The 8,727-nt window shown below is 42.4% G+C and overlaps 1 long non-coding RNA gene across 1 annotated transcript; it reads left to right on the top strand.

Moving 5' to 3' along the window:
• Positions 1–2,099: 2,099 nt before the first annotated feature.
• Positions 2,100–2,987, top strand: LOC126266989 (uncharacterized). The gene is made up of 2 exons (XR_007548954.1): positions 2,100–2,526; positions 2,668–2,987. It is a non-coding gene; the product is annotated as an uncharacterized LOC126266989 (long non-coding RNA).
• Positions 2,988–8,727: the final 5,740 nt, after the last annotated feature.

The following is an 8,727-nucleotide window of genomic DNA, read 5'->3' as shown; positions in this document are numbered from 1 at the left end:
GTTATCAAAGGATGACAATCTGTAAGAACTATTGATATTGAAGCTAATTTGAGGGTTGCAACTTAAATAGTGGCAACTATTTATTCACAACTGATACAAAAGAGTTACATGTTTGCACCTGTTACTGTCCTTCAAAGTAGTCACTAGTGTTGTGTAGATCCCGTTGTCAGTGATGTGGAAGGTGTAGTATACCATTATCAGAGCCTGTACTGTTGATGGTGCAAATGGAGTGGTCTACTGCCTGTTGAATCTCTGGAACAGTTCTGAAGCAAATACCACGAAGTGGTTCCTCTATCTTCAGAGTCACATAAAAGTCACCATCACCTGCGACCAGCTTTGGGAAAGAAGTGGTGACACTTTCTGTGCAAGCTGTAGCTGCTCTGTTCGGTCAATGGGACTGGGAAGTACTGTACCATCCACCATACTCCCCGGACTTAATTCCTTGTGACTTTGATTTGATTCTGAAGATGAAGGAACCACTTTGTGGCATTCACTTCAGAACTCTTCCAGAAATTCAATAGGCAGTTAACTGTTCCACGCACACCATCAGCAGAACAGGCTCTGCTAACGGTACACTACGCCTTCCACATTGCTGGCAATGGGTTCTACACAACACTAGTGACTACTTTGAAGAACAGTTACAGGTGCAAACAAGTAACTCTTTTGTATCAGTTGTGAATTAATATTTGCCAATATTTAAGTTCCAACCCTCATATAAAGTTATCAACTGAATTGTATATCACACTACTGATGTTGTACAAGCTAAAAAAATTGCTCTTATTGTGAACAGACACTAGTGTTCCATTGAATGTGTTACTATTTACAAAACTATTTCTTGACAGTAAAAACCTATTGCATTTCATCAGAGATGAGACTACTCCACATTTTCTATATGGCAAAATTACTTTTGTTACATAAGGTTCACAATATTTTTAATGATAACTACTCTGTGGAAGATCTTGTCATGTCATGTACTTACACATAATGTCATATACAAATATTAGTTATATATTTGAAGAAATAAGTTAAGATGATTATTATTTATTTATTTAGCAGCTTTGAATATGGATCATATCCAACATCATGTTTGAATTGTCAGTTAAACATAATAATGATCATATACACAACTTAAATATTATCTGTGTATATCAGTTTTAAATACAATAGCATCATACAAGGAGGAGGAGGAGATTAGTGTTTAATGTCCTGTTGACAACTAAGTCATTAGAAATGAAACAAAAGTTCAGATTAAGGAAGCAATGGGAAGGAAATCAGCTGTGCTCTTTCAAAGGAACCATCCCAGCATTTGCCTGAAATGATTTAGGGAAATAATGGAAAACCTAAATCAAGATGGCTAGATGCAGGTTTGAACTGTCATGCTTCCAAATGCAAGTCCAAGAGTGCTAACCACTGCACCACCTCACTCAGTGGCATCATACAAAATTATAAATTTTTACCTACTGTACAGTGTACTTATACTAATTTTATTTATATTCTGCCACTCATAAGAACACATCTTGAATTTACTATGTATCTATCTGTGCACATTTAATACCATTACACTATATGTGTATTTATAATTTTTTTTGCATTTAGTATGTATTCATTAACTGAATAGAAAAGACTTTCTATAAGCAATAGTGTTGGTGTTTGCTTAAATTTCTATTTGGGCTAATATTTGAAATATGATATGGTAAACAGTTGTACAGTTTGCATTTTCAACTTTTTACAGTGTAATGAACAGCCCATTAAATTTCGGGCATGCAGCCACGCAAATAAAATTTGTTCCACTGATTGGAATTGAACAGTTGTATTGCTATATAAACAGTACTTCTTTCTGGTTTAGTTGTGCTATGTTCTGGAACTTTATACTGTTTCTGGTCGCATGTTTATGTATATCTTCATTTTTATCGGATTTGTTTTTATGTTCCCATGCAAACAGTAGTATTTTATGTGTGTACATACTACAAAAAGTTAAACTTTTATGTTTCTTGAACAATGGATTACAGCTATCTTTTCTTCTTCCATTAGTCATTATTCTGATGATTACTTTTTGCAGTTAGAAAAATTCCTTTGCATTGCTTGACTGACCCCATGTTTCTGTTCCATAGGTTATGATAGCATTAAAATGTGAAGAATACACCATTCACATAGCATCATCTGTTACTGGGCATTTAATGTTTCTGATGGCACATATAGCTGAACTTAGCTTGTCAGAGTTAGCAACATAGTCTTTCAAAAGTAAATAGTCATCTATGGGGAGGCCTAAGAAATTTGTGAATTGAACTACATTCCTATTCAGTTCTTGCAGTTGTGGCAGATCCTCTATTCTCCTTCTGCTATTGTTCCTAAATAGTATTGTTTTAGTTTTCTCTTTATTGAGACTTAGCCTGTTGATTCCAAGCCACTGAGTTATAGATTCATGTATCAATTTCCTTTTTCTTACAGCCTCATTTACATTTGCACAAATGGTTATGCTAGTGGTATCATCTGCAAAAAGAATCATTTGGCTTTCAATATTAAGAGGTAAGTCATTTATATATATATCAGAAGCAACAAGGGTCATAATATTCTGCCTTGTGGTAAACCATGAGTTATTTGTCGAAATTCTGATAAATATATGTTTTGTTTGAATTGTATGTCTAATTTTTGTTTCCTTTCTTGCAGGTATGATTTATTGGTACTAAGAGCTGTTCCTCTTATCCTGCAGTGATCAACTTTTTGAAATATCATGGTCAACTAGGTTTAAAGCTTTTGATAAGTCACAAAATATACCAAGAGGATTTTTGCCTTGATCTAATGCCTCTGAGATTACATTTTTGCATTTGTAGGAACATTAGCATCACTTGCCAGAGAAAATGATTTGCAGTCTTGTATCTGATAGTTGATGATAACAGTTCAGTTTGCTCAATGACCTGGGTGTGTTATGTTGCATATTCTTGTATGTATCAAGTTTCTCTAAAATAAAGTGTGCCATGTACCCCATACCACTGTGTTGTCTATCATTCGCTTTCACTATATACCAGAATTCCACATTGGGGACCCCAAACTTCAAGTGAATGCTAAAATAGGGCAAAGTCACATTGCAACAACATGGCCATCACACCTCCATAGTGTTATGCTGATCACAAATTTCTGTGATCTCTTGTACCCCTTGCTATTGACAGATAAGAACAGTGTTCTGTATGTTGCCCAAGTGATAAAAAATGACAGTGGCACTTCTCACACTGCAGCCTTGTTGTAGATCGCAGAGGCACAACAATACAATGCAATTAAAAATCCACTTATTGACTTTATTATAGACTCTAGCAGTTAAATGTCTACCCTGCATTCCATCAACATTTCATGACTTGGACTACCAATCCATGCCAATTGCATTGTGGCCCGCACCAGATATGTGTCCACCTGATACACGAGTTCAAATCCCTGGTGCAGATGACTTTACTCACCATAAGTAACCAGTCCCTCGATGTCCACCTGCCCTGGCCAACTGCATTTTCACCCCTTCTCGACATAGGCACAGCATCAACAAAGCTCCCAACAAGGGTATGGATATGCACACTGTACTGCACATGCGAAATCTCCTGCAGCCACTAACAGTTGCCAAGTGCTCCCAGCCCCACCCACTGCTGATGTCCCAGTAACCACCATCCCTGTGTTTACAAAAAAAACTTGGCCCCAGCTGTTACTCCACATACATTGGCAGCCATGCACATGCAGTCTCTCCTCTGTCGGTACCGTGCCCACTTCGGCGACACTGTGTGCCTCTGTTGTCAACCTCATCTCTACCCACTCAGTTCACGGCCTGTGGTAGACACCCCCGAGCCCCAAATGAAGCATAAGCCACCTCGACACACAAAGTCATCATCTGACCTCAGGTTTCCGACGTTGCTCCGGACAACCATCCATATGTCCTTGACCACATCGGCAGGCTACATTTCCTGTTTAACACTGGATAACAGATCAGCATGTCACCTCACACACCTGCCTTGCCTACACCTGAAGACCAGTGTCTTCACTTGACTGATGCTAAGGACTCTCCTATTGCCATTCAGGATATCCAGACACAGACTCTAGACCTCAGCTTCACTACACCCTTCATGTGGTCGTTCATCATCACTCATGTTACAGAGCTAGTCCTGGGTGCTGACTTCCTATGAGCCTTTCACCTGCATGCAAATGAACTCACCTACATGCCTCCTGACCACGCATCTGGCAGTATGCAGACCTCAGCTGCTTCACTGCCCCATGCGATGATGCTGACACTTCTTCACCCTCAGCCGTGCCCACACAATGGTACTGACAAGAGTGTGTGGACTGTGCTCACTGCTTAATACACAACTGTCAACAGCATATGGATATGCAAGAGATACTCACCTCTCACAGGACAATGCATCCTACACAGGCACATCCAGGCACCACAGGCAGAACTCGCAGAGGCTCATTCCACCCTCAAGAGACCCCTTTTTTTCCTCACCTACTGCATATGCTTATGGACCTGCACCTGTAACCCAACATTCTAAGTTTCCTGTTGCAGCTGCCCCGCCTCACCGTTTACCCAGGTTAGTACATAACCTGTTGCTTATTCTGTGCCCACTCCTTTGCCACCTGATGTCATCTGTGCCATGCTTTCAGTTCTGCCGCTCTTCTCCCCCACTCCTGCATCCCTGACAGACAGTGGCTGTGTGTCTGTGCAGTATGCTGCCTCTTGCTCTGCACCCACACAGAACAGCCTTACCCCCACCCTGACCGCGCCTGCACAATATGCCACTGCCCTTGTTAGCCAGTGCCTGCACTTGGAGTTGTTTGCCACACTGTGACCAAACCTCTGATGTCATTTCTGCTGCTCAGGGCACTGACGTCCATGCAGCTTGCACTAACAATCTCTCTACCAATGGCTTCACCCCACACAATCTTTTAATTTTGTCAGCCACCAACAATGGTTCGGTGCACCACATTAACAACACACCCGGCCTGCTGGTTAGTCAGCACCCCAGATGTCTACCACCTGACCACCTCCAAACCATTATAAACTGGCATCATTCGCCCATCGGATACAGCTCGGCCTCACCGATCTGCCCTGTTCCTACGAAGGACAGCTCAGACAGACTTTACAGAGATTATCGTGCCTTGAGTACTCACACACTCGTGGACAATTACCCAGTCCCTAACATCCTAACATCTTGCTGGTGCTAGTGTTCAATGTAATTGGCTGTAAGGAGGTGTATCTGTTGACACCAATGTTCAAAGATGATATTCACAAGTCTACCATAACCACACCTTTTGAATTGTTTGATTTCCTTTTTATGCCTTATAGGCCAAAAGCACTGTGCAGACCGGGAAATGCTTTATAGACAGCCTGCTTTTTAAATTTTCCTTTCCTTAAGTGTATCTGGACAATATCCTCATTTTTTTTCACTGGACATGGATTCTCATTCCGCCCACCTTGAACGAGTTCTCAGCAATCCCAAAGCCAATGGTGCAATAATCAACACTGACAATGTCAACTCTGTCATGTGCAAGTCACCTTCTTGGGTCACATTGTTAATGTTTCCCACATCCACCAAACTCCAGAGAGCACAGAGGTGATTGATAACCTACCGCCACCATTCAATTATCATGAACTCTGCTGTTTCCTCAGGATGGTCAATTTCTATCACCTTCACTTGCCACATGCTGCTACCCTTCAGCAAACCTTAAAACAGGCCCTCAAAATCAAAACTCCAGTGTGTCACAGGAATATCATGTGAACCAAAGACATGCAATATGCCTTCCAAGCTATCAAGGACGATCTGGTTCAGGAAGCCACATTGGCTCACCTGCTTCCAGAAACTCCCCTGTACATCACTGCTGACATTATTGATTTTGTAATAGGAACTGTCCTGCAGCATGAAGGCAATGGCTCCAATCAACCCTTGCTCTTCTTCTCCCATAAGCTGACTGATGCACAGTACACATGCTCAGCTAATGACCAGGAGCTACTAGCCATTTACAAGGTCCTGTGGCATTTCAGAGAAGATATTTAAGGACACCTCCTGGTCATTTACATGTATCACAAGCCCCTAGCTGACACAAGCTGTAGCCCACCCAAGGACAAGAGCCTCTGCCATTACCGTCACCTCCAGTATATCACACAATTCACTATGGATGTCCATCATGCGAAAGGCCCAGACAACATAGTCCTGACTACTTGACATGCTTCAGTGCCATCTTGGCCACGATCAATTTTTACAGGCTCAGCAGGATGACCCTCAGCCACAGGACCTCTCAAATGATGCCTCCTCCACCCTCATCATTGAGCCAAAGTTTATCCCTGGTTCAACCCACCCTGTCCCCTGTAACACGTCCCAGGGGTGCACATGCCCACTCATCCCATAAGAAATCCACAGAATTATTTTCGGCCTGTTACACAACTTCGCCCATCGTGGTGTCAAACCTACTACTCATCTTATATGAGTAACTGAGGGATATGTTTGGCTTCGTGTTATGCAAGACTGAAAGTTGTGGACGAGTGCCTGTGTACCACACCAGTGATGTAAAACCACCCGGCACACTTGACCCCCACTAGGCACATTCCAGACACTGAAGGGGCACATTTAACACATTCATGTGGACCTGGTTGGTCCCCGTCCCTGTCCAGCAACTACCGCTATTTCCTCTCCATTGTTGACTGGGTAACACACTGGGTTGAGGCAAACCCCATCCGAGACATCACTGCTGACACAGTTGCTGGAGCTCTTGTGCCTACCTGCTTCATGTGTTTTGGCTACCCTACCTCCATAACCAAGGACCAAGGTAGGCACTTCATGTCCTTGCTGTTTGCCGAAATCTCTAAACTGTGTGGCTGTACCTGTTACAAAACCATCACCTACCACTTTCAAGCTAATGGGCTTATCGACAGGCGACATTGCACCCTAAAGGCTGCTCTTATGTGCCCCAGGGCTGAATGGTCTGATGCACTCCTGTTAGCACTCCTGGCATCTGCATGGTGCATAAACAAGACTGCGCTGCCTCATTAGCCAAGATTTTTTATGGTGAGACACTATTCCTCCCCAGAGATTTTGTCTCTTCTAAACACACCCCTGTGCCAATCTTGCTTCCCACCTTGGTTGACATCATCTGGTGTCACATTGACAATCTTCATGTTTTTCCCGCTCCCCCCTCCCCTCCCCTCATACCCCTCCTAAAATGTTTATCTCCAAAGACCTAGCCATGTGCAACCATCTCATCATGTGTGACAATACTGCCCATGCCACACTCCAGGCTCCATTCTTGGGCTTGCATAGAGTTCTCTGACACTGCCTCAACACCTATGACATTCTGTTTAACGGCAAGCCAGTCATGGTGTCTATCAACCAACTGAACCTGCCTGGTATCTCATTGATGAGCCCTCTGATATGGACTCTACCATCATGGTGGGTTCCCCCTACTCCCGACCCTTCTCCCCTTGTGACTGCATCCCCTTCTTTCCAGATGCTCACAGTTACAGATGAGGATCTGATAGTCACAGGGGTCCCACAATGATTGCATGGTATTACCTGAATCCACAGTACACCACACCTTAGCTGATAATGTCAACCCCACAACTCTGCAAGCACATTGCATTGATAACAGCCACCTGACCTTCTCCACTACTCATCCATCCCGTCTGGACAGCACCCCCTCACGGACTGACCCAACACACACATTCTGGGGGATACAGCTTCCCCACCTCCCCCTCCTATGCACAACCATGTGGGCTACACCATCCACACATTCCACCCATTTCCATGACTACCATCTCTACACCCTGCACCAGACCACACTCGCCACCAGCACTTCTGCCTTCCCGATCATCGCCTGCACACTGTGCTCCGCACAACCAGGGTGGGAGAGGGGGCCCTCTGTGGGAACATTAGCTTTGCTGGCCAGAGAAAACAGCTCCCAGTCTTATCTCTGATGGTTGACGATAGCATATTATCATAAATGTACAATTCCGGTCAATTTTCATTTCCAATTTTTTCTGTAGATACTCTATGTTATAGATATGAATGTTTCTGTAAGAGAAACGGCAGTGAGTATTTACCTTCACAGCAGCATTTATAAAGACAGAGAACTGTGGTATGATGAGCTCATTTCATTTATCAGGCATCTATACTTACTAAATTCAACATTTGTAATTATAAAATCAATATCAGATTGAGTATTCTTGCTTACTAGTTAAACTCTTAACAATATCAGGAGAACCGTATGTTCTAAGTAAAGTATCAGACTCTGTTTTGAGTCTTGTGTGAGACAAAGAGTTAATCCCCATAAAATTACTTTACTTTTTCAGAAGTGTAACAGTACACTCACTATCCATGTTTTTATGTTTTGTATAAATTGCCACTTGGTGCCCTATTCACAGATATTATAATATAAGTTCTATTTTGCAGCTCAAGTTTTACACTGACAAATTTTCAGTGGTTTTCTACAGAATGTTTGTCAATGAGAACTTCTGTACTGGGCAGTTTAGGCTTTCCGTCACAAACTTGCAACTGTTTCCAATACTGAACTGTTTCCTGCAAAAGTGAGATATTAGCTTATAATTTTCTAGATTGCTATACTTAATTTCGTTAGTTATGAGCCATCCACTGTTGCACACAGAAATGTGTCAGTATTATTTATGACTACCTGAAAGTTCAAAAGTTTATTTTTCATTGGCTGCATGTTTTTATGTGTTATTACAAGCTCATGTGGTGAGGCATT

Source organism: Schistocerca gregaria, chromosome 1 (genome assembly GCF_023897955.1).
Source record: "Schistocerca gregaria isolate iqSchGreg1 chromosome 1, iqSchGreg1.2, whole genome shotgun sequence".
In the NCBI taxonomy this organism is placed as follows: Eukaryota; Metazoa; Arthropoda; class Insecta; order Orthoptera; family Acrididae; genus Schistocerca; species Schistocerca gregaria.
Note: the sequence above shows the minus strand (reverse complement) of the source record. Positions and strands in the feature narration are given on the sequence as shown.